At 40.6% G+C, this 25,911-nt stretch overlaps 1 protein-coding gene and 2 pseudogenes across 2 annotated transcripts in view; 1 reads left to right on the top strand and 2 right to left on the bottom strand.

Moving 5' to 3' along the window:
• The window catches only part of MGA (MAX dimerization protein MGA), a 161,502-nt gene that overhangs the window by 15,000 nt on the left and 120,591 nt on the right, over positions 1–25,911 (top strand). The window lies entirely within an intron of this gene.
• LOC103000744 (60S ribosomal protein L10a-like) lies at positions 3,070–3,725 on the bottom strand (annotated as a pseudogene).
• Positions 8,865–18,955, bottom strand: LOC103005923 (N-terminal kinase-like protein; annotated as a pseudogene).

Genomic DNA, 25,911 nt, shown 5'->3' with positions numbered 1-25,911 from the left:
GGGAAGCCCAAGGACCATTGTTTTTTGTAATAAGCCTTTATATTTATTCAAGTCTTTATATTCATGGATAACTTTGATAAAAACAAAAATTCAATTAAAGATATTTGGTAAAGAACAACACCAAAAATCCCAGTCAAATTCAGATTCTCCTTTACAGAAGCCACAAAGTTGATCAGTTTTTGCTAAATACATCTGGTAACAGGGAGCTTACCACTTTATGAGGAAACTTGTTTCATTGTTGGGTAGTTTTAGAGGTCAGAAGGTTATTCCTTATGCTGATGTGAAACCTTCTATAGAAACTTCCATTCCAGGACCCTCTAGAATATATGGAATAGTCTATTCCTGCTTTCATGACAACCTTCAAGTGATTCTTTAAATTATCTTCATAATCTATCCCATATCATTTAAAAAAAATAAATTTATTTATTTATTTATTTATGGCTGTGTTGGGTCTTCGTTGCTGCGTGCGGGCCTTCTCTAGTTGCGGCGAGTGGGGGCTATTCTCTGTTGTGGTGAGCGTGCTTCTTATTGTGGTGGCTTCTCGTTGCAGAGCACAGGCTCTAGGGTGCGTGGGCTTCAGTAGCGGCGGCCTGTGGGCTCAGTAGTTGTGGCTCGCGATCTCCAGAACACAGGCTCAGTAGTTGTGGCTCACGGGCTTATTTGCTCTGCAACATGTGGGATCTTCCCGGACCAGGGGTCGAACCCATGTCTCCTGCATTGGCAGGTGGATTCTTTTTTTTTTTTTTAACATCTTTATTGGAGTATAATTGCTTTACAATGGTGTGTTAGTTTCTGCTGTATAACAAAGTGAATCAGTTATATATATACATACATCCCCATATCTTCTCTCTCTTGCATCTCCCTCCTACCCTCCCTATCCCACCCCTCTAGGTGGACACAAAGCTGATCTCCCTGTGCTATGCGGCTGCTTCCCACTAGCTATCTGTTTTACATTTGGTAGTGTATATATGTCCATGCCACTCTTTCACTTCGTCCCAGCTTACCCTTCCCCCTCCCCGGGTCCTCACGTCCATTCTCTATGTCTGCGTCTTTATTCCTGTGGTAGGTGGATTCTTTTTTTTTTTTTTTTTTTTAATTTTTTTTTATAGCTACTTTATTTATTTATTTATTTATTTTTGGCTGTGTTGGGTCCTCGGTTCGTGCGAGGGCTTTCTCTAGTTGCGGCAAGTGGGGGCCACTCTTCATCGCGGTGCGGGGACCGCTCTTCATCGCGGTGCGCGGGCCCTTCACCATCGCGGCCCCTCCCGCTGCGGGGCACAGGCTCCAGACGCGCAGGCTCAGCAGTTGTGGCTCACGGGCCCAGGTGCTCCGCGGCATGTGGGATCTTCCCAGACCAGGGCTCGAACCCGTGTCCCCCGCATTAGCAGGCAGACTCCCAACCACTGCGCCACGAGGGAAGCCCGGTAGGTGGATTCTTAACCACTGCGCCACCAGGGAAGTTCCTACCCCTACATCTTAAATTTTCTAGGCAATGATAATGAAAATCGTCTTTGATTTTGAGACTGATTATCACCACATCCTTCCAAATTCTGGTTCACTGGCTTGTGACTGTCCTGTAGATGTTGATTTGTTGGTTCTGCTGCAGTTGGCTGTGCTGCACATACCTTTACTGCCTGGTGGCCTTAATGTGCAGCCGGTGTTCCTGTGTGATCTTCTCAAGAGCTGACCTCAGTGGTGCCTTTGGGATTATCAGTGTTGACGTTATAACTGCCCTTATTGGCCTATTCGCTTCTCCTGATACCACTAAAGTTCCTATTATGTTTCTGAAAGGTTAGCCTCATGCTTTTAATTTCTTACCGAAGACTTAACAAGGAATTTGAGAAAAGTTTCTCTGGGCTTGGTAGTGCGCTCTCACATAGTGCCAGAGAATTCCTTCCTTGCCAGTAGTCAGCCAGGGTTCCTGAATAGAGCCCATGTACTTCTACTCTCTCTCACCTCAATAAGAATTCTCTTTTCTACCTGAGATTTTGCCTGGAGTGATTGGATATGGCCTGTTTCCTTATTATTTAAGCATGTTAGTTCTAACGTTCTGGGCTCCTATTGTCAGTTTTAAAGTCCTCCTGCAGGGAATTTCCTGGCGGTCCAGTGGTTAGGGCTCCTTGCTCTCACTGCCAAGGGCACGGGTTCAATCCCTGGTCAGGGAACTAAGATCCTGCAAGCTGTGTGGTGCAGCCAAAAAAGAAAAAAGTCCTTCTGCAAACCTAACAGCTCACTGCCTACCCTGCCCAAATTCCTCTTGAGAGGGAAATCACTCCGACCCTAGTCCTTTGTTGTACTTATAGCAAAGGCTGGACATAACATGTGTTGAAGAGTAGAGAAATATTAAGTAAATTGTGGCATTAAAAGTGAAAAGCACATATTAAATACTATGTAGCAACTTGCAAAATATGTTTTCAAAATAATGTTAAATGAAGAGTAGAACCCAAATTGCAAAGACCTGCTTTAAATTATGAGACAAACCCCAAAGCCTATAAAAATATATACAAATGCATGTAGAAATTCAGAGGACTAAAAAGTCATGGTCAGTGGTAAGATTGTAGGTATCTGAAATTATATTATGTATTGATTTTCTGTGTTCCCCATTAGAATGCAAGCTCTAAGAAGTCAGGGATTTTGGTCTCTCCTAGAACAGTGCCTGGCCTGTAGTAGTTTTTCAGCAAATCTTTGTTGATTATTTAATGAATTGAATGTGGAGATTTCTTTTTGATGGTTTTCATGTTTAATGCTATAGTAATGCTTGTTAAAATTAAATTAAAACAAAAACAAAAATTGAAAAGGAAATTCCCAATGATTTCAACCTTTTGAAAATACATTATAGTTTCTGCATATTCTCAACACCCTTGTTGGCCTTTTCTGGTCCTCTTTTTTCTCTTTTTTTCTGGTCCTCTTAAAAGGTGGTGCCCCAGACAGGATATACTAGTCCAGATTTTGGCAAGCCAGTCCAGCATATAGAGGAATATTTTCTTCTCAGGATCTGGATACCACATCTCTATTTTATTTTATTTATTTATTTTTTAGTGGTGGGAATATGGTTTATTAAGCTGTGCCTTAGTATAGGCGCTGGGGCTTGCCCATGGTGCTCTTAATGTACAAAGCCCGGACGTTCTGCCAATTTTTCTTGAGCAGTGACACCAGGAAGTTGACAGCTAAGTGGATGTTGTACACAAGCTCATCATTTGTCATCTTCACGTGGCCAACAGCCACTGCCAGACACAGCACCTTCTTCATTTGGAACTTGATCATGGACTTCACTTAATCAGCTTTGGCCACCATGTTCTCATTATGGGTCAGCAAGGAAGGGAACTTGCCAGCCTTATTCAGGCCAAGGCCCAGAATTCGTGGGATCTGCTTGATCAGAGGCTCTGAAGCCAAAAAGGCATCATACTTCTTGGGCAGCTTTCTGACCAGTTTCTTATTCTTGTTGAGTTTCTTTAGTGTCTCCATGTCCATATGGCGGATATCCACAGCCTTGGCCTCATCACACAGTGCTGCTGGTGCCCCAGAACACATCTAGAGAACTTGGGGTGGGGAGTGGACTTAAGCCTGACAGTGCCTGAGAAGCGTTTGTCCTTCTGAGGGTTATAGTTCTTCAGGCTGACCTGAAGCTCCACCGTCTCCAAAAACTTCTGGCACTTGCACTGGTTTCCATGCAGGACTTCCCGCACTGCCTTGTAGAGGGTGTCGCGGGAGACTTTGCTGCTCATGGTGCCTCGTGCTGAGATAAGCGGAAAAGAGCCACACCTCCATTTTAGTTTTTTGCAGATGTGACCCACTGTTGGCTTATACTGAACTTACTTTGTTGGTATTTAGAACTTTAGTTTTGCTAATACATTATAACAATTTCCAACTCTTTCCCAATAAGTATTTACCTGCTGATATAACAGAACTGGCCAGCTTGCCTTTCATGTATTTTTGTTTTCACTGTCCATCTTCATTGGAAGTGCTAAGTAGCAGAACATTCAAAAGTTGGGCAGCCAGAGAATAAAAGAAGCAAAACCTCTGGAAAGTCTACACATTTTATAATTATCCTCCAAAGACTTTAATGATGACTATACATTTTCTAGGTGCTTTCTTCAGAATTCCTGAAATGGTAGGAAGTTAAGTACTTAGATAAAAATCAGAAACTCATCTCTTGGCTCTGTCTTCAAATAGTGTTGAAAACCTGTTTTTTCCAGGAAAGTGAGCCATTGCAGTCTTACCATTATTTTCCAAATGCTTATCAACCGCCATCAGCCCTCCATTTTTCATGGCCATCATTGTCTCTTATATTCATAGACCAGGGGTTGGCAAATTTTTTCTGTAAAGGTCCAGATAGTAAATATTTTAGGCTTTGTGGGCCAGAGGGTCTCTGCCTTAACAACTCATCTGTGCTGTTGTATCTCAAAACCAGCTGCAGACAATACATAAATGAATGGATGTGACCGTGTTCCAGTAAAACTATTTACAAAAGTAGGCATCAGGCCTAGTAGTTTGATGATCCCTATCATCTACCCACCACCTTTACCATCTAAGAAGATAGAATAGGAGAACTCTATGGTGGAACTCATTTTCTTTTAGAATTTTTGAAGAACCTGCTTCTAGCTTCCAGTGTTCCTTTTGAAAAGTCCCTTGCTCTTCTAATTTCATGATCCTTTTAAATTTTTATTTATTTATTTACTTCGTGTTCCTTTTTTTAAACCAGTCATTTTTTTCCCCCTCTCTCTGTGAAGGCTTCTTGTTCTCACCACTTTCTCATCACTTTTCCTCCTCAGTACAGTGGAGATAATAATGTCTACTTTAGGCTTGCTGTGAGAATTGATAAGATAAGAATGTAAAGTGCTGAAAACAATGCTTGGCATATAGTAAACACTTAGTAAATATTTGTTGCTATTATCATCAACATCATCATCATTTTACAAACTGAAATGCCTTTTTCAGTGTTTTGACAGCCCATAACTGCCTCCTGGAACTCTTCCTGGAACTGTGGAGTCTTGATTTCATAGACAAAGTGTGGGATAGCTTGAAGTGATACTCTAGGGCTTTAGGATTAAGGAGTGGGAATGGGATAGTCCGTAGCCCTGAGCCTAATATAGAGGTTGGAGAATCATAAGAATTTTGTCCCAAGTTGCATTCACTAAGTTTGGAAGGAGAGGTCAGAGTACACATGTACGTTTCTCCTCCTCCTCCCAGGATTATGCATGTTAGTGTCAATCAGACTGTTTTCCAAGCTGTTAACTGTATTTATGTTTTCAAAATGAAAGCTTTTCAGCACTGCAGGTTACTTTCCAGTTCTTTTTAAAGTGTTGTAACTGCCTTTTTATTTTAAATAGTTCTAGTTCTTGCAACCAGCATTTTATATTGCCAGTAAGAATTTAAGATAATTAGATCAATAGAGGTAACCACGGTACCATTTTGAAATAGTAGATTTGAAAAAAGCAGATTTTTCCAGATTGAAATATTTTCATGCAGAAGCATACTTTATTTTCTCAAGTTCTCCTTAATTCTGTTTCTTGAGTATACTCTGCCTTCTGAGTGGCATGCTAGTAAAGATATGGATAGGAACAGACATTCTTGTGTCATCTTTATGGAAAATAGGGAATCATTATAAAAGTCATTAATTACTATTTGTTTAAACTTTTTAATTTTTGATGAGCCTAAAATTATATGAGATACACTTGCCTTGCCCCCAAAGTTCAGCCTTAATTCAGCTGGTTATTTTACTAGTGTTTGGTCCAGCAAGATAGGAAATCATTCTTTTTTTTTTTTTTTTTTAAATTAATTAATTTATTTTTGGCTGTGTTGGGTCTTCGTTTCTGTGCGAGGGCTTTCTCTAGTTGCGGCAAGTGGGGGCCACTCTTCATGGCGGTGCGCGGGCTTCTCATTATCGCGGCCTCTCCTGTTGCGGAGCACAGGCTCCAGACACGCAGGCTCAGTAATTTGTGGCTCACGGGCTCAGTTGCTCCGCGGCATGTGGGATCTTCCCAGACCAGGGCTCGAACCCGTGTCCCCTGCATTGGCAGGCAGATTCTCAACCACTGCGCCACCAGGGAAGCCCAGGAAATCATTCTTACTCTGGGAAAAATAGCCTCCTTTAAGGGATACTTATATGCCAGACATTGTGTTAAGCACTATTATCTAATTTAATCTCCTAAGTGGTCTCTTCCTCTTGACTTTGTTCTCTTTTAGTATATTCTTAATATAGCAGCCAGAGAGATGCTGTTAAATCAGAGATGCGGTTAAAGTCAGGTCATGTCATGCTCAGAACCCTCCAATGGCTTCCTATTTCTGGCAAAATAAAAGCTAAAATCTTTACAGTGGCCTATAAGGTTCTATATGATCTGATTCCCTCTTAGTTCTCTGACCTCATCTTTTACCACTTACCCCCACTCTCTGCTCCAGCTCCTTAGCTTCCTTGCTTTTCCTTCATCATGCCTTTTCATTTCTGATTTCCTCTGTCTGGAACACCGCATTGCTGTTTCCTCAATTCTTTCATGTCTTAACTTGAATTTTGCTTTTTTCCCTATCGTCCTTCTCTGCTTTATTTATTTATATTTTTCCTGTAGCACCTATCACTAGATAACATATCAAATCATATATTTATTTATTTTGCTTGTTTGACATTTCCCTTACTAACATTTAAGTACCACAGGGCAGAGATTTTCTGTCTTGTTCACTGTTGTCTCCGCATCACTTAGGACAGTTGCTGGTGCACAGAATAAGTGCTCAGGAAACATGTGCTGAGTGAATGACTAAATTGCCACAATACTGTGGCATGGCCACTGTTATTACCTTCATTCAACAGGTGAAGAAACTGAAGCCCAGAGAGGTTAAATAATTTGCATAGGGTCACATAGCTCTTAACCATCCCCTTGAATGGCTTTATTTCCTGTTACATCTCATGCATTCTGTGCTCAGTCATAGGACACTATTTTTTTGTGTGTGAATATCACATACACATTCAGGCTTTTGTGCTCATGTTGTTTCCTCAGTGGGAGTATTTTCCTTTCCTGCCTCCTACTAAGGTAGAACTTTATTTGCAGAAGAAATGGTGATTTAGAGAAGAGTCAAGGGTATGAAGGTTGTTTGGGGAGGTGGAAGGATGAATATTGTGAGCTAAGATCACATGGTGGGAAATGCACTATGTTCAGGGAGCAGTTTGGCTACAATGAGGTTTTGTTTAGGAGTATGATAGTAAGGTTAGAGAGGGAGAGAGTTACGCCCCTATTACTGGGAGCTTTGAGCTTCATGTTAAGGAGCTGATGTTTTTATCTTGTTGCCCTTTGAAGGTTTTTGAGCAGAAGAGTGATAATGTATCACACCACTTTAAAAAATACTTTATTTTGCTATGGTGATAAGAATGCTTTGGAGTGGGAAGAGGCTAAAATTAGGGACAATGTTTAGGAGATTATTAAAATGACATAGGCCTTACATGAGATGATAAAGGCTGAAGTTGAGAAGTGATAGTGGAAATAAAGCACAGAGATGAGATACTTAAAGTATAACTTTTAAAATCCAGACTCCTTACAGTGGCCTACAGCATGCTGCATGATCTGACCTTTGCCTACCTCTGCAGCCTTATCCCCTGTCACCTTTCCTCTCATTCTCTGCTGTAGCAACACTGGCTGTTCTTTGCTTTGAATGGACTGTTTGTCTTGACTCTAATGTCTTTGCACTTACCTTCTCTTTCCCTGGAATGTTTTTCTCCAAGTCTGGTTCATTCATTTCTCAGTTTAAATCACCTCTCAGGTCTTTCCTGACCACCAGTTTTAAAGCATCCTCCCTTATTGCTTCATTCTTTGTTGCTATTATCAGAGTATGTAATCATTATCTGACTTTAAAAATGTATTTGTCTGTCACTGCCCCTTAGAATGTCAATTTCATGAGAGAAGGGATTTTGTCATTTTCGCTGCTATATTCTCGTACCTGGCCCTTACTAGATTTGAAATAGGACTTAATAACTCACCTGGGTTGGGGGAGTCCTCTAAGTCCAGGGTTTTCAGCTTGAATATCTACCATTGATTGAAACAGAAAAATCTGGAGGGATTTTGGTTTTTGAAGGCAAGATGGAGTCTGAGGTGGGGGCAGAACATCCAGATGGTGTTGTTCAGTAGGCAGTGGGAGATGTATAACTGCACCCTATGAAAATGGTTAGGACTGGAGCTATAATCCTTTTGTTTTTTTAAAAAATAAACTACAGTGTAACATACATAAAGTGCAGATATCATAAATGTTCAACTTGTTGAATTTTTACAAAATGAATATACCCTTGATGTAGTGCCTAAATCAAGAAAAAATTATTAGCAGCACTCTTGAGGCTCCCTGGTGATGAGCTATAATGTTTTAATTGGTATTTATTCTGTATCTTCTTTGATTATAAACACTTTGAGACAAGGACCATGCGTGTTTCACTTATCAAAGTAGTCTAGTAAGGTGATTTTTGTTGATGATTGCTCAGAGGAGTCTTACTTTCATTAATAGTCAACCCGGGGTGAGGAACTGTACTCTACAGGACTTTCTATTGATTCCAATCAGTCTTTGTTGTTTTCCTTGTCTCTGAACTCCTATAGCATCAGTCTACTACACTTGATTTAATACTTCATCTATGTTATCTGTGGTTCTTTAGTTTTTTCCATGTGTTCAGTTCATATCTCTATTAGAAAGTAAGTTCCTTGAGGTTGGGAACCTTGTCATATACTCCTTCCTCCCTCCCTCCCTCCCTCCGTTCCTTGAAATAGAATTTATTGTGGCTCTGATTATGTACACGTGAGATGTGCTTGCCAGGTGGGCCGGACTCACAAGGCTTGTATAATACATACATCTGCGGGGCCTGCTCTCTGTGGCTGGGAAGCGCCCACACTGGCAGTTCAATCCAGCTTCCAAGTTCTCAGCTTCATGGGGTCCTTGGCCACCTTTTTCTCAGCGCAGTTGGCCTCCATCTCCCGCTGATGCTCCTCTCATTTCTTCCAGCTTAGCTCGGTCTTCTCCTGTTGGCTCTCAGTCTCCAGGACCTCCCAGTGGTCATCAATCCCAAGAGTCCGGTCTCGGCTGGGCACCAGCCTCCTCTGACGTGCTGATAGGGTAGCGAAGGGGTCGCCTTTGTCATTAAGCTCTGATCCATCGCAGTTATACTCGCTGGCCAGCTGTGTGTCCTCTGGGGGCAGCTCTGGGAGATTTGGCTCCTGCCAGCCCTGCTCCCACGAGCCCCTCAGCTTCCCAGCTGCTCCAGTCTGACTCCGGGGCTTTGTGGCCAGGGTTGCCGCTCTGCCCAGCCCAGCTGTCTTGGCCCCCAGTACTCCAGAAGTCCTGGTGGGCCGACACAGATTTGGCCTCCTGCTCCAAGCTGCCCCAGTCTTTGTCCTCCCATCTGTTGGCAGCACTGTTGTCCTCTTCTGTGTCCTTGCCCTCTTGTGTCTCCCAGTGGCCTCAGGTTGTGGATATGGCAGGGACAGGGGTGAGGGCTGGGGAAGGAAGTCCCTCGGGCATGGGTCTCTGGGGGATGTTGGTCTCGGCTGGAGCAGCTGTGGGGTGTGCATGGATCAGCATAGAGGTGAGGAAGGAGACCCCTGTCACGGCCCAGCCTGCCCAGCTGGCTGCATGAGAAGTCCACTTCGGCCAGCTGTGTAGGGCCCTCTGACACAGACTCCAGTTTGGACAGGCAGCTTCGAATGGCCTTGTGGGCCTCGTCCTGCACAGATGTCTCAGAATCCACAGTGAGGCTGTAAGAGCTCAGGCAGGAGGATCTTGTGGGCTTAATCGTTCATCGAGTAGAGGTTGTGGGTGGCAGTGAAGCCCAAACACCCGTGACCTGGGATGGTGCAAAACGGTCCTTAGTGGCTCAGCTAAAGGCGGAGGTGAGGACCCTGTGTCTGGTGCTGGTACTGAAGTAAGAGCTGATTTTGCCCAGGCAAATGGTGGTATTGCACCAAATGGGGCCCTGTTCGTCCTTGGCCTGCAGCTGTGTGAAGAGCTTCATCAGCTCCACGGTGAGGTTGGCCTCATTTAGCTTTGGGGCCAGGAGCAGCATGGACTTGACCATCTGCTCCTGGGGGTCATGGAGAGCCTACTCCTACAGGGTCACCACATATAAGTATTGTAACCAGGGAGCAGCAAATGTGCTAGGTGTCTTATTTCAGGACTCTTCTTTTCAGTAAAAATGATTTGTCAAATGTATAATTAAATGCAATTTAACTTTTATACTTTTATGAGATTTTTCACATTCACTTTTTTTTTGAAGTCTTTATCAGGGAGTTCCCTGGTGACCTAGTGGTTAGGATTCCACGCTTTCACTGCCGTGGCCCGGGTTCAATCCCTGGTTAGGGAACTGAGATCCTGCAAGCTGTGTGGCATGGCCAAAAAAAGAAAAGTCTTCATCAGAAAGGGTTGATTTAGGAAATATGAACATTATATTACTTAATTCTACATACTTCCCCGTGCTGTCCTTGTTCTTGTTCAATATTGTGTAGTTATATATGTATATCTGTTAATTATTTCCTTTTTGGCTTTCTCCAGTGCATTTAAAGTGAAATAACTTAGATGTGACTTTTAAGGAATATATTCATTATATAAACCTAGTTGTGTTTATATAATAGCATTATTACATATATTTTATTAATAAAGTTACTAGATTTGCCTGCCTCCCAAGCACTTAAACTCTAAATGGAGGAAAAAAATAGACAAACATAGAATGCTTTATCAGTGGGATTTTGGGTCTCTACTTAATAGAAATTGGCTTTCATTATATACTTGATAACCTAAGGCAGCTCCTTTTACACAGTTAAAAGTCTGAAAACACTTGAATTTTACTAGGTGTGTCAGGAAGAAACTTTACATGGGCTTCTGCTTCGTAGAAATTTTCAGTATTTTAATTTATTGAGTACCTACTTTGTATAGAACCCTGTGTCAGTTGTTCTGAAGGATACTGAGACTGAATTTCTGCCCTCCAGGTGTTTACTAGCTATAGGATGGGCCATGACCCAAGGCACTGTATGATATGTCCAGTGAGTGTTGAGGAAACTTCACTGGAGAAAAAATGAAATTACCAGCAGTTGAATAGTCTGGGTAAACTTGATGGAGAAGCTGTGATCTGAGCTGGACCTTGAAAGATGAATGGGATTTTTCTTTGTGCTAAGCACAGTGCACATAGCACTTTATGTGATTTTTTTTTTTTTTCTATTTAGTCTTTCCAGCAACCCTATGAGACAGGTGTAGTTTCCATTCCAGTTACAGAAATGAAGAAACTGGAGATTAGAGTGTGTGTTTCCAATGATTCCATATATATGTATGAAAATCATTAAAAAAGAAAAGTCTGGAAGGATACACACCCAATTTAAATATTGGTTACCTCTGGGGAAGGGCACTAAGATTTTGGAGGTGGAGGTCAAAAGGAGGCTTTGGAATTTTGGGTTGTCATTTAAAGGAGATGTATTACAAAAGAAGTAAGTATTAAAAAGAAAAATAAGAAACATTTTGGAATTAAGGTAACAGGAAAGGAAATCTCAGGAACTAAAGCTTTTAGAAAAGAATAGAGATCTACTTGCAAAATAGTGGGAGTCAGATTTTGACTGGCGCACTGAATCAAAAAATACAGGCATTTATTGGGACAAAACATGAGATCACCAAAGTTATTGAGTTTACATTAGTTTGTCATGGTGGAAAACAGCAGTTTTTTAACATGATTGTTATATCCACAAAGGTCATAACATTTTTTTGGTGCCTTGTTAAAAAAAATTTTTTTATTGAAGCATAGTTGATTTACAATGCTGTGCCAGTCTCTGCTGTACAGCAAAGTGACTCAGTTATACACGTAGACATGCTTTTTTATATTATTTTCCATTATGGTTTATCACAGGATATTGAATATAGTTCCCTGTGTTATACATTAGGACCTTGTTGTTTATCCATTCTAAATGTAGTAGTTTGCATCTACCAACCCCAAACTCCCAGCCCACCCCTCCCCTCAACCTCGGCAACCACAAGTCTGTTCTCTATGTCTGTGAGTCTGTTTCTGTTTTGTAGATAGGTTCATTTGTGCCATATTTTAGATTCCACATATAAGTGATAATCATATGGTATTTGTCTTTCTCTTTCTGACTTACTTCACTTACTATGATAATCTCTAGTTGCATCCATGTTGCTGCAAATGGCATTATTTTGTTCTTTTTTATGGCTGAGTAGTATTCCAGTGTATATATATGTACCACATCTTCTTTATGCATTCATCTGTTGATGGACATTTAGGTTGTTTCCATGTCTTGGCTATTGTGAACAGTACTGCTATGAACATCGGGCTACATGTATCTTTTTTAAAAATAAATTTATTTATTTATTTATTTATTTTAATTTTGGCTGTATTGGGTCTTCGTTGCTGTGCGCAGGCTTTCTCTAGTTGCAGCCAGTGGGAGCTACTCTTCATTGTGGTGCATGGACTTCTCATTGTGGTGGCTTCTCTTGTTGCAGAGCATGAACTCTAGGCGCACGGGCTTCAGTAGTTGTGGCTCACAGGCTCCAGATGCGCAGGCTCAGTAGTTGTGGTGACAGGCTTAGTTGCTCCTCGGCATGTGGGATCTTCCCAGACCAGGGATCGAACCTATGTCCCCTGCATTGGCAGGCTGATTCTTAACCACTGTGCCACCAGGGAAGTCCCTATCTTTTTGAATTATAGTTCTGTCTGGGTACATTCCCAGGAGTGGGATTGCTGGATCATATGGTAATTCTATTTTTAGTTTTCTGAGGAACCTCCATACTGTTTTCCATAGTGGCTGTACCAACTTACACTCCCACCAACAGTGTAGGAGGGTTCCCTTTTCTCCACACCCTCTCCAGCATTTGTTATTTGTAGACTTTTTAATGATGGCCACTCTGACCGTTGTGAGATGGTGCCTCATTGTAGTTTTGATTTGCATTTCTCTAATAATTAATGATGTTGAGCATCTTTTCGTGTGCTTACTGGCCATTTGTATGTCTTCTTTGGAGAAATGTCTATTATCTTCTGTCCATTTTTTGATTGGGTTGTTTTTTTGTTGCATAACATTTTTTTGGATACCAGTATTTTAAAAGTTAGGGAAAAGGTTTAGTTAGGGAGTCCAAGCTTACAGAAAATGCTCAAGATTTCATTTATTTTGGGGATCAGAATTACAGAGAGTGACTCATTTTTTAAAAAAATTTATATTTATTTATTTATTTATTTATTTTTGGCTGTGTTGGGTATTCATTGCTGTGTGTAGGCTTTCTCTAGTTGCGGCGAGTGGGGGCTACTCTTCCTTGCGGTGCGCGGGCTTCTCATTGTGGTGGCTTCTCTTGTGGAGCACGGGCTTTAGGCACGCGGGCTTCAGTAGTTGTGGCACACGGGCTCAGTAATTGTGGCGCACGGGCTCAGTTGCTCCGTGGCATGTGGGATCTTCCTGGACCAAGGCTCGAACCCGTGTCCCCTGCGTTGGCAGGTGGATTCTTAACCACTGTGCCACCAGGGAAGCCCTTATTTTTAAATTTATCTCAAGATACAAAGTATTTTCTTTCTCCCTATCTATGGGATGTGACATTTATTCATAATGGTGGCAAGGCAGTGTCAGTTTTGCTTTCCCAGTGCTTTGTTCAAAGTCACATGGCTAACAAGTGGTGCAGGCAGAATCTGAACCCAGATAATCTGGCTTCAAAGTTCTAGATCTCAGCTATCTTGCTACTAAAAATGGGGAGATAGGAATTCCAAAGAGAGAAGCAGAGTTTACAGAGGAAGATCAGTATAAATTATGTTCAGGTGTAGTAGTAAACCATTGTGATTGAAGGGCAGGATTTATGGCAGGCAATGATGGGAGCTAAAAGATTAAGGGATTCTTTGGGACCACAATGTGGATTATTTTGAAAATCAGGGCAATTAATTGGCCCAAGGATGGATGGAAAGGATTCATTCATCTTACAAACATTGTATTAAAACAGAATTTCAGATACAGAAAGTATCATTCTTTGAGATAAGAATGAGTGAACTGGTAGCACTGTGATTTATCCATCCTTTACAAAGGTTATTTCGCATCAGCTGATCATTATACCACATTCTTTTCAAAGGGGGGAATAAAGTTGTATCTTAGCAATTCTACTCAAATTTTACCTGGGATGCTTCCTTGAAAATGTTACCATCACTTTTTATTGTGGTAAATATACATAACATAAAATTTACCAATTTAACCATTTTTAATTGTACAGCTCAGTGGCATTAAGTACATTTACATTGTTGTGCATCACTACAATCTGTTTCCAGAACTTTTTCTTTTTTTTTTTATGTATTATTTAATTTATTTATTTTTGGCTGCATTGGGTCTTTGTTGCTGCGCTTGGGCTTTCTCTAGTTGCGGCGAGTGGGGGCTGCTCTGTTGCGGTGCGCGGGCTTCTCATTGCGGTGGCTTCTCTTGTTGTGGAGCACAGGCTCTACGCACGTGGGCTTCAGTAGTTGTGGCTCACTGGCTCTAGAGTGCAGGCTCAGTAGTTGTGGCGCACGGGCTTAGTTGTTCCACGGCATGTGGTATCTTCCTGGACCAGGGATTGAACCCACGTCCCCTGAATTGGCAGGCGGATTCTTAACCACTGCGCCACCAGGGAAGCCCCAGAACTTTTTCTTTCTTTCTTTTTAAATTTTATTTATTTATTTTTGGCTGCGTTGGGTCTTTGTTGCTGCACACAGGCTTTCTCTAGTTGCAGCGAGCGGGGGCTACTCTTCGTTGTGGTGCGCATGCTCCTCATTGCGGTGGCTTCTTGTGTTGCGGAGCATGAGTTCTAGGTGCGCGGGCTTCAGTAGTTGTGACACGCAGGCTCAGTTGTTGTGGCTCACGGGCTCTAGAGCGCAAGCTCAGTAGTCGTGACGCATGGGCTTAGTTGCTCCATGGCATGTGGGATCTTCCCAGACCAGGGATTGAACCTGTGTGTCCTGCATTGGCAGGAGGATTCTTAACCACTGTGCCACCAGGGAAGCCCCAGAACTTTTTCTGCCCAAATTGAAACTTGTACCCATTAAACTCTAAGCACCCATTCCCTCCTTCTCTAGTCCCTGGCAATCACCATTCTGCTTACTGTATTTATGAATTTGACTTCTCAAGGTACCTCATATAACTGGAATCATACAAAATATTTGTCCTTTTGTGTCTGGCTTGTTTCACTTAGCATGATGTTTTTATGTTTTATTCATATTGTAACGTGTTTGAATTTCCTTTTTTAGGGCTGAGTAGTATTCCATTGTTTGTATATACCACATTTTGTTTATCTGTTTGTCAATGGACATTTGGGTTGTTTCCACCTTTTGGCTGTTGTGAATAAGGCTGTTATGAACATTGGAGTAGAAGTTCTATCTGAGTCCCTGCTTTTAATTCTTTTAGGTATATACCTAGAATTGGAATTGCTGGATCATTTGAGAATTCTGTGTTTAACTTTTTGAGAATTCACCTGTTTTCCACAGTGCACCAATTTATATTCCTACCAGCAATGCCCAAGGGTTCTAATTTCTCCACTTTCTTCCCCACACTTGTTATTTTCTTATTTTTAATTATGCCCATCCTAATGGACATGACTTGGTATCTCATTGTGGTTCTAGTTTGCATTATCCTAATGGCTAGTGACGTGGAAAACGTTTTCATGTGCTTGTCGGCAATCTGTATATGTTCTTTGGAGAAATGTCTCTTCAAGTCCTTTCTCTATTTTTTGAATTGGATTGTTTGTACCACCACTTTTTAAATCTAGTAAGTCTCTCAGTTGTCTTTTGGCTTGAACCAAAGGCTCTTGATAATCCATAGCTACCACTTACTTAATTTATAACATTTTGATGCAAATTGTGATGGGAAGGGTCTTGTTATTAGGAGATTGATATTAACTATTAAGTTATAATCTGAAAAACCACTTAGTTGGGGATGACTGGCTCAGATTGTTCACGTAGATGTATTTTTCCTATGATACGACCACCAATATAAATTATCCACATGTTGCGTAATCTCCATTAGGAAGGAGGAAGTCATCATTGTATTTCTGTTCCTTGGTTTTTCTGCAGCTAGGAACTATTCCTATTTTGATTTCTAGTTTTGGCTAGGGGTATTGTTAATAATGGTCACCTTGCATTTAACCTTTGGCCTCTATCCAGTTTCTCTAGCTCATTGATGCAAATGAATTTTAATGTTATGCTATGAATTTTAATGTTAATGTTATGCTCACTTCAGCAATCCTGTAACCTCATGGTCACGCCAAACAAATATTTTCCAGTGTTGTTCACCTGATAAAAAGATGAGTAGATGGGAATTCCTTGGTGGTCCAGTGGTTAGGACTTGGCGCTTTCCCTACTGGGTCTTGGGTTCAATCCCTGGTCAAGGAACTAAGATCCTGCAAGCTGTGTGTCACGGCCAAAAAAATAAAAAGATGAGTAGAGTCAGTAATGCTTTTTCATAGATAGAATATTGAAGTTTTAATTTTTCTCTAAAAGAAAGCTACCACAGATATCTTTAGGTACGTGAAAACTCAAAGCAGTGAACACTACAAGGAAAGCACTACATACTGTGTTAAGAGGTAATTTTAAAACCTAAGGACAGAGTTTTCTTAAGGGTTGCCAAAGAGGTCTGTTACTCTGAGTAATTATATGCCTCCTGAGGAAGTATGCAGTAACATTTGGTATCACTCTTTGGAATTAGCTAGAAAGAGTTTGTATGTTCAACGTATCATTCCTGCTGACTTCCTGAAAGTATTGGTTTAAGTGACAGGTAGAATCTATGTTAACCTAGCTTACACGCTTCAAAATGGAAATCTAGATGACAAGGAGGTAAGCTCCTTAAAGGACTTTGTCTTTTTTACTTTTGTATGCTCTAGTAGGCACTTAGGAAACATTTGTGGAATGAAAGCATGTGAGTGGACAATTGCTTTCAAACATTTACTCAATAAAGTGAAATGACTTGTTCATTTTTGTACCCCCTTTGCTAGGCATTTAATTTGTCACTTCCTCTGTTCTCCTAAATCACTTAAACATTTTTCTAAATTCCCAAAATTTGTTGACATCTTTTGTTTTGTGTCCTTTCCTAATCTCTTTGTCCTTTTTTTTTTTATTCCTTTAGTCTTTTTTTTTTTCTCCTCTCTCGGCCACTGTTCTTCCTTTAGTCTTCGTTGTCGCCTTTTACTTTTAAAAAATGATTTTACTGTTGTTTTAGAGTTGGTTAGGGAGAGAATCACATATGACTAGTCCACTACCCACCTATTCACATTTATTCAGTTAATCTTATTTTATTTATTTATTTATTTATTTAGGCTGTGTTGGGTCTTCGTTGCTGCGTGCGGGCTTTCTCTAGTTGCGGTGAGCTGGGGCTACTCTTTGTTGCGGTGTGCGGGCTTCTCATTGCGGTGGCTTCCCTTGTTGTGGAGCACGAGCTCTAGGTGCGTGGGCTTCAGTAGTCGTAGCACGTGGGCTCAGTAGGTGCAGCTCGTGGGCTCTAGAGCGCAGGCTCAGTAGTTGTGGCTCACGGGCCTAGTTGCTCCACAGCATGTGGGATCTTCCCAGACCAGGGCTCGAACCCGTGTCTCCTACATTGGCAGGCGATTCTTAACCACTGTGCCACCAGGGAAGTCCCTATTCAGTTAATTTTACTTAAAAATTTTTTTAAAAAAGTATTTATTTATTAATTTGGCTGAGCCAGGTCTTAGTTGCAGCATGCAGGATCTTCACTGCCACATGCAGGATCTTTAGTTGCTGCATGCGGGATCTGGTTCCCTGACCAGGGATCGAACCCAGGCCCCCTGCATTGGGAGCGTGGAGTCTTAACCACTGGGCCACCAGGGAAGTCCCTATTCAGTTAATTTTAATATAAGCATTTCCCCAGTTAACCAACGTCCCTCTAAATGACTGCTTGATATTTCATTGAGAGAACATACCTTAAACTTTTTCTAGCCCCTGTTGTTGGAAACTTGGATGTTGCTATTACTGTTTAAATAAACCATGATAAAAATTTTGGTGCATGAAACTTTTTCTAAATTTCAGGTTATTTCCTTAGAAGCAATACTTAGATATATCTTCTGAGGCATAGGCTATGAGCATTTAAAAAGCTATTGATGATAAAAGTTATACATGTTCATTGTAGAACATTTGAAGAATATAGAAATATTATATAGAAGATAATTAAAGTTAGCTGTAATCTTACAATCTGTGATAACCAGTCCTTTAACATCGTGGTGAATTCCTTTCTAGAGGTATAATATCTATCTATCTATCCGTGTATCTTATGCATTTTAAAAACCAGTTGAGATGTGTATTAGGTCTCTTTCCAAAGAGATTGTACTGTTTTATATTTCCATGGGCAAAGTATGTGAATTCATTGCACAGTTGATAGGATTAGGGATGCATTCATTCATCATTCATTCAATAAATAAATATTAATTTAGAGTGAAACTCTTGTCTCCATACCTACAATTAACCTCCTTCCATTTTTTCTTGAATTCAGTTACGATATTGAACCCACTAGTCCTCTAGAATTATACCTTGTGACTATCTATCTCCACATTGCTAAATCTAGTGGTCATTCCTCATTTCACATGATCTGTCAGCAGCTTTGCCACAGTTGATTACTTCCTTGTTCTTGAAACCATTTTTCCATTTGCTTCCAGGACATCACATTCTCCTAGTTCTTCTCCTATATCATGGTCTCCTAATCTCCCTTCCTCTCAATGTTAGAATGTTCCAGACTCACACCTTGGTCATCACCTTTTAAAAAAAAAATCTTTGTGGGAGCTCCCTGGTGGCCCAGTAGTTAGGATTCTGGGCTTTCAGGGCTTTTACTATCATGGCCCGGGTTCAGTCCCTGGTTGGGGAACCAAGATCCTGCAAGCTGCGTGGTGTGGCCAAAACAACAAAAAAACTTTTATTTCCTTGGCTCATTTAGTCTCTTACACTGTTGACTTCCAAATTTATGCTTCTAGCTTTGGCCTTTTCTCTGAAATCTGGACTCATATTCGGTTATCTACACATTATCTCCAGTTGGATATCTAATAGGATTTCAAATTTGACCTGTCCAAAACTGAGCCGTGATCTCCTACTGCCCCTAAACCTCCAACTTCCCACCCGCCCCCTGGGAGTGAGCAGTGGTATAGTTAGTGGTCATGTTGTGGTTGCCTTGCTTTGGCTTACTTAATTGCCTATGTGAGTAGCTATAGAAGTGGCTCAGAATCAGAGGACAGTTAAGGCCTTGTGTTTTGACATACTCAATAGAGGTGTGTGGAGATACTTAGGGCCCATGGTGGATATTAAGTGATCTTCTTCCTCCTCCCCCATTACCTTTCTGATTTCATTTTCTATTATTGTTCCTCTCTATCACTTCTCTTTAGTCCTAATATCTTCTTGCTATCCCTCTATCCCTCAAACATCCTGGGAAAGCTCCCATCTGAGGGCCTTTTCCTAGAATATTCTTCTCCCAGATATGACTTATTCCCTCAACTCTTCTAAGTCTTATGTAAATGCCACCTTTTCAGGGAGCCCTTAACCACACTATCAAAACTTGTAACCCTTCCCAATTCTACTAGTCTCTTTCCTGCATTATTTCCATAGCACTTAGTCATCATATAACATGTTATATGTTTTACTTATTTAATTTTTCTCTTCTCCGTACCCCCAGACTAGAATCCTATAAGCTTCAGGGAGACATAGATTTTTATCTGTTTTGTTCACTGCTGTATCCTCTAGCATCTAGAAGAGTGCCTGAAATGTGGTAGGGGTGACTTTGAGTGTTAAGAACATATTATAATGTTATTTAAAAAGCAAATGCAGCAGTACCTTGCGTTCTTCCTTTCTAACCTGGACCTGGCAGAATGGCTCCTGCAAAGAAGGGTGGCAAGAAGAAGGACCATTCTGCCATCAGCGAGGTGGTGTCCAGAGAATAAATATGTCATCGCCATTCACAAGCGCATCCGTGGAGTGAGCTTCAAAAAGAGTGCTCTGGGAATTCCCTGGAGTGGTTAAGACTCCGCTTCTACTGCAGGGGGCATGGGTTCGATCCCGGTTGGGGAAATAAGATCCCGCATACCACCCAGCACACCAAAAAAAAAAAAAAAAAAAAATGAAGAGTGCCCTGTAGGCACTCAGAGAGATCCAGAAATTTTCCATGAAAGAGATGGGAACTCTAGATGTGTGCATTGACACCAGGCTCACCACACCATGTGGGCCAAAGGAATAAGGAATGTTGCATACTATATCCATGTGTGTTTGTCCAGAAAATGTAATGAGGGTGAAGATTCATCATACAAGCTCTATACATTGGTTACCTATGTACCTGTCACTACTTTAAAAAATCTACAGTCAATGTGGATGAGAACTAATTGCTGGTTGTCAAATAATGTTACAAAACAACAACAACAAGTTAATGGTAATCTTAGAACATGAATAGAAATATACCTAGAATGGTAATTCTTAATTTGGGGGGCCCAAGGACAGCTTTAAAAATTTTAAGAAAGTTATATGGATTGCCTCATTATAAAAAAATTAATAGGTCTGAATTGAACTTACTAAATTGCTAGTAATGTTGAACATTTTCAGTGGTTTTAAGTAATAGCTCACTTTTTTCTTTAGTAAATTTCCTGATTTTTCCATTTATTTATCAAGTTATATATTTATAGGTATGTGTGTAGTTAATATATGTACGTGTTATTTTCTATGTTGTTTGTCTTAGTTTACAGAACTTTAAAAATTTTATGCAGTCAAACCTGTGTTTTCATTGTATTTGTTTCTAAGCTTAGAAAATTATCCCATCTTCTTCTTCTCTTCCTTCCTGCCCAGAGATTTAATAAATATAACTTTTGTTTTGTTCTAGCTTCTTCCTAAAAGAATCAAAGGGTGTGTAGAGACCATAGAGTTTCGGAAATCATAGGCATATGGTTGGTAACTTAGGGCATGGGAGTGGAAGAGATTGTTCAGGAAGTGTGTTCAGCTGAATAGAGAAAAGGAGAGGGGGAGCTCTGCAGAGGATCAACATGTAGGTAATTTGCAAAAGACGAGAGTTAAGTAAAGGAGACTAAGAAGGAAGTCAGTGGTAGGAGAATGGGAGAGGGACATAGTAGAGCCCAGGGGTGAAGCCAGGTTTTAGGAAGGGTAAAATGGTCAGTGGTGTCAAATACCTTAGGACAAAGGCCAAAAACTTAAGAATAAGAACTGAAGAGTGGTTATTGAGTTTGGCCACTAGGAATTCAGTGGTGACCTTTAATAAGGAATGTTTTAGTGGAGAGATGAAAGTGCGGTACAAGTGTCTACAGTTGTAGACCTTAAGAGTTTATCAGGGAGAGGATGGAGGGAGAGTGGGTCACAGCTTCTGGGACAGGTAGGGTTGAGGAATTTTTTTTTTCTTTTTTTTTAGGAAGGGAAGACTTGAACATATTTATAGAATGAGGAGATGTAGTTAGAGGAAAGGCAGATATTGTGGGTGAGGAAAAGGAGTTAATTGAAGGTTCTGTTGGGGGTTCTAGGCTTAAGAGTTTCAGTGTGGATTAGTTTTAGAAACGAGAGATACCTTTTCCTTTAAGATGGATAGGAAGGAGGTAAGAATGGTTGAGGACAAAGGAATAAGAGAGAGAGGAGAAAATTTGGAGGTGATGGGGCCTGATTGCCACGTTTTAGCTTTGGGATTTATGATGAGTGAACAACCTAGGCTTTAGTTGTCTCACTGTAAAAACATTAATGCTTGCCTTGCCTGTTTTCATAGACTTGGTGTGAGTTATAAATGAAACAAGTATGTGTTAAAATGTTTTAGAAACTTAAAATGCTATGAAATCTGTAGCGTATTAGTAGTCGTGTTGGAGAAAGCCATTTGCTTTGTATAGTTGACTATATCAAAATGCTCCAGATAGCAGGAAGGTGCAGAGGATTCTGGTGTGTTTGGACCATAATGTTTGGTCTCTGAGTCTTCATCTTGTATCTGGAAAGGTTTCTTTACAAGTCAGGAATGCGTTTTAAGTAAGTACTGCTGCTGACATTAGCACCTGAAATCATTTAAAACGTTGATGGTGGGAATAATTAAGGGAAAATGTGTGGGAAGAAATCTGCTTAGAAACAAAGTAAAGTGAATCTTCTGTGGTTTAAATTTGTCATGAGATGGCAGTAATTCTACATTCTCATGTGTGTCTTCTGCTAGTTCACTTCTCATAACTTTTGATAAACTGAACTTCAGGTTTATTTGTGAACTCTTATTAATCATTTGGTGCCGCAGACTGATTTATGCTTAGCTCTTTTCCTTTATATGTGTCCTCATGACACACAGGTATAGTTTTTATCACATATGGTACTTAGTAAAAAATATAAAAAAGGTTTGTATTGTGCTTTTCTTTGCACTCTAGATTCCTTTAGAATTTTCATTACTGTGCCCTTGCTTATCATTAGTCCTGGTTTTCTGTTTATGATTTTTGGTGCTGAGGATGACTGGAGAAAATCATGTAATTGAACTGATTGTTCCATTACTGATACGTGCTGCTTAGTCTAATTTGGTTTGTGATGTTATAGTTAATTACCATGAATGTTTCATGGGCTGTTGACTCATACTCATTCTCCAGATAGAAAAATGCATGATGTTGTTTCATTTTGTACCCTTATTCATTTATTCAAATATATTTGAGTGTCTACTGTGTCCTGCCCAATGTGTTAATGAGTAGAAAAATTCAAGAGGGAGACAGTAACAGTGTCAAATACAGTACATTGGTATAAAAAAATAAAGACAGGAAAAATGTTCATTTGATTTGGCGATTAAGAAGTCATGGTGACCTTAAAAGCAGTTTCAGTAGGGGGCTAAGGGTAGAATTCCCCTCACAGTAGGTGGAAGAGTAAATGGCAGGTGATAAAGGAGGAGGGGAAGAAGAGGATAGAGAGAGGAGAAGGGGAAGGAGCAAGGGGATGAGAGGAGAAATAGAGGAGAAGTGAGGGGGGAAAGAGGGAGAAGGAAGAGAGGGAGAGTTGGGGGAAAAGAGGAATGGGAGAGGGAGTGGGGAGAGGGAAGGAGAGAGAGAAAAAGAGAATAACTTCTTTTTGAGAAGGTGTGCTGAGAAGAGGAAGAGACTGGATGGGAGCCAGGAAGGGCTTTCTTTTTAGGATAAGACCTGACCTTCTATCTGTGGTGAGGGGAAAGGTGCCATTGGGGAAGGAGAGGTTGAAAATTTAAAATATAGTATGGTTGGTAGGGCAGGGTGTTGAAGGAGGTATGAAGGGCATGGGAGTCACAGTGTGGGTCAAGGGTACAGGTAGATGGGCTGGCTTTGAACAGGAGGGACACCTCATTTCCTGTGACTGAAATAAAGAGAGGTAAGGAGAAGTATGAATATAAATAAGGTTATAGGTAGAGATATGGGATGGAGGGAGGGCATGCCTGATAACTTATGTATCTCTATAAGATCAGATTTCAATCTCTTTGGTTGAGAGTGAAGGGTCTGGGCAGGGAGTGACTGGCGGGCTTGAGTTGAGAAAATGATTGAAAGAGTTGTTGAGGGGCATGGAAGAGGGAGTGTATGAAATTTATGTTAAAGGAATAAGGTTGGAGACTTTATAGTGGTATCAGTATATCTAGTGTGGTTTTTCTTTAGAGTAGCTCAGTTTTCCAGAAACAGTGTTGGCCTGGAGCTGTGGTGTTGTGGTCAGCTTCAGAGAAAGGGGTACAAATCTGAAGTTGCTGCTAAGAGATTTAGATGTCCAACCATAGGATCTGGGTTGGGAGGAATCAGGATTTGAGGGACAAGAGGTTTCTGTAAAGTCACAGAGTAAGTAAAGTCAGAGTAAGATTTTGGTGAGCTACTGGAGTAATCAAGGGAGAACAGTTTTAAATGATGGCAAGATTCAGAGTAAAGAGCTGAAGAATAGATGCCTAAAATAGAGTTGAGCTAAGAATCTTTGGAACTAAAGAGGCCTATGAATTCTAATGTACAGTAATTGGAGGGGTAATCTTCATGGACATTGAAATCTCCCAAGATTGTAATAGAAGATTTAATAGAGTAGAATACTCTGAATTGGGCTCCCCGGTCTTCAGTGAAGGAGGAAGGTATGACTAAGGGATCAGAAGATGATAGTGATGAGGAGAAGATATATCTTGAAGGTGGGGCCATAAAGGAGGATGATCATGATCTGGAAGCTACTGTAGAAAGGCAAGTGAATGGCAACCACTTCTGGCTCTGTGGGGGGTATGGATTACAGTAAAAAGAGAGAACTGTAGAAAATCTTTAGGGGGAAGCCAGATTTAAGTCAGGGTAAACAAGTAGAAGGATGCGTTAATTTTTCTATTATAAAATGTGCTAGAATTTTTGTAAAAATTAAAAGAGAAATGTGAACTGCAGATTTTTGGGGAGCTTCTATACGAATTAAAAGACTTGGTTGCAAGTGATAAAAAACCTAACCCAAATTGGCTTAAAAAGAGAATAATTTGTCTTATGTTATTGAAAAGTCCAGGGAAAGCACTGGCTTCAGGTATGGCTTTTGTAGTTTATATGATGTCACCGGAACCTATTCTGCTTCCTTCTCTGAACTCAGATCTGCTCTCCACTGTGTGTTGATTTGATATTTAGGTTTCATATGGCAGCAAGGTGGCTGAAATAACTCCATTTGCTGCCCTTCCAGTTCAAGTACAGTAAGAAGAACTTCTCTTCATCTAAAGTCCTGAGCTTGACTGTCATTGACCAGAAGAGCCATGTGTCCATCTTTGATTCAGTTATAGCCAGGGGAATGTAATGTCTTGATTTACTTGTGTCTAGGTCAGTAGTAGTTATGGGTTAGGATCAGTATCTCTCTCACTGCTTTGGACCTCTTTATGTACAGTGGAATAGTTTTATATCTCTGAATTTTCCTTTGTGTCTAGATTGCTTCTGTCTTAGAACAATCTGGATATCTGAGGCTTTGTTCATTTAGTATTTCTACAATAAATTCCGTGAGTACTGAGTTTTGTAGAAGGCACAGTTCTAGGTATTTTTGGCAATTCTAAGTTGAATAAACCTAGTCTTTGCTTTCAAGGAGGTGACTGCTGATAGAAGGGTTATTAGTGTATGTTAGGCTTCTTTCTATCACAAGTAATGAAGAGATATTTGGGTTTCTTTAAGAACTGGATGTTCATTGCACAGGTCCACGTGGTAAAAGGGAGCCTGGAATCCCACAGTAATCCAGGAAGGGCAGTGTCGATCCAGGTCTCAGGGAGACTGGGATATAGCTAGGGAACTGGAAGTATCCACTGAAGCTGTAGAGTAGGTTTTCTTATAGCCTTTTCAGCATGAGAATTTGTCATCATTCTCCCCCTGCATTAGGGTTTCTTTTTACAAAATAGTGATTCACAATATTTAAAGGTTATATCCCATTTATAGTTATTATAAAATATTGGCTATATTCCTTGTGCTGTACAATATATCCTTGTAGCTTAGTTATTTTATACATAGTATTTTGTACCTTTTAATCCTCTACCCCTATTTTACTCCTCCCTGCTTCCCTCTCCGCACTGGTAAGCACTAGTTTGTGCACTATATCTATGAGTCTGTTTCTTTTTTGTTATATTCACTAGTTTTATTTTTTAGATTCCACATATAAGTGAGATCATACAGTATTTGGCTTTCTTTGTCTGACTTACTTCACTTAGCATAATCCCCTCCAAGTCCATCAATATTGTTGCAAATGGTAAAGTTTCATTATTTTTTATGGCTGAGTAGTATTTTTTAAAAAATATTTATTTATTTTGTTGCGCCGGGTCTTAGTTGCAGCAGGCGGGCTCCTTAGTTGCAGCAGGCAGGCTCCTTAGTTGCGGCACCAGGCTCCTTAGTTGTGACATGCATGTGGGATCTAGTTCCCTGACCAGGGATCGAACCCGGGCCCCCTGCATTGGGAGCATGGAGTCTTATCCACTGTGCCACCAGGGAAGTCCCTGTGGCTGAGTAGTATTTTATATATGTGTGTGTATATATATATAT

This window comes from Balaenoptera acutorostrata, chromosome 3 (assembly GCF_949987535.1).
Source record: "Balaenoptera acutorostrata chromosome 3, mBalAcu1.1, whole genome shotgun sequence".
Lineage (NCBI taxonomy): Eukaryota > Metazoa > Chordata > Mammalia > Artiodactyla > Balaenopteridae > Balaenoptera > Balaenoptera acutorostrata.
The sequence above is the reverse complement of the archived record's forward strand: the minus strand, read 5'-3'. Positions and strand labels throughout refer to the sequence as shown.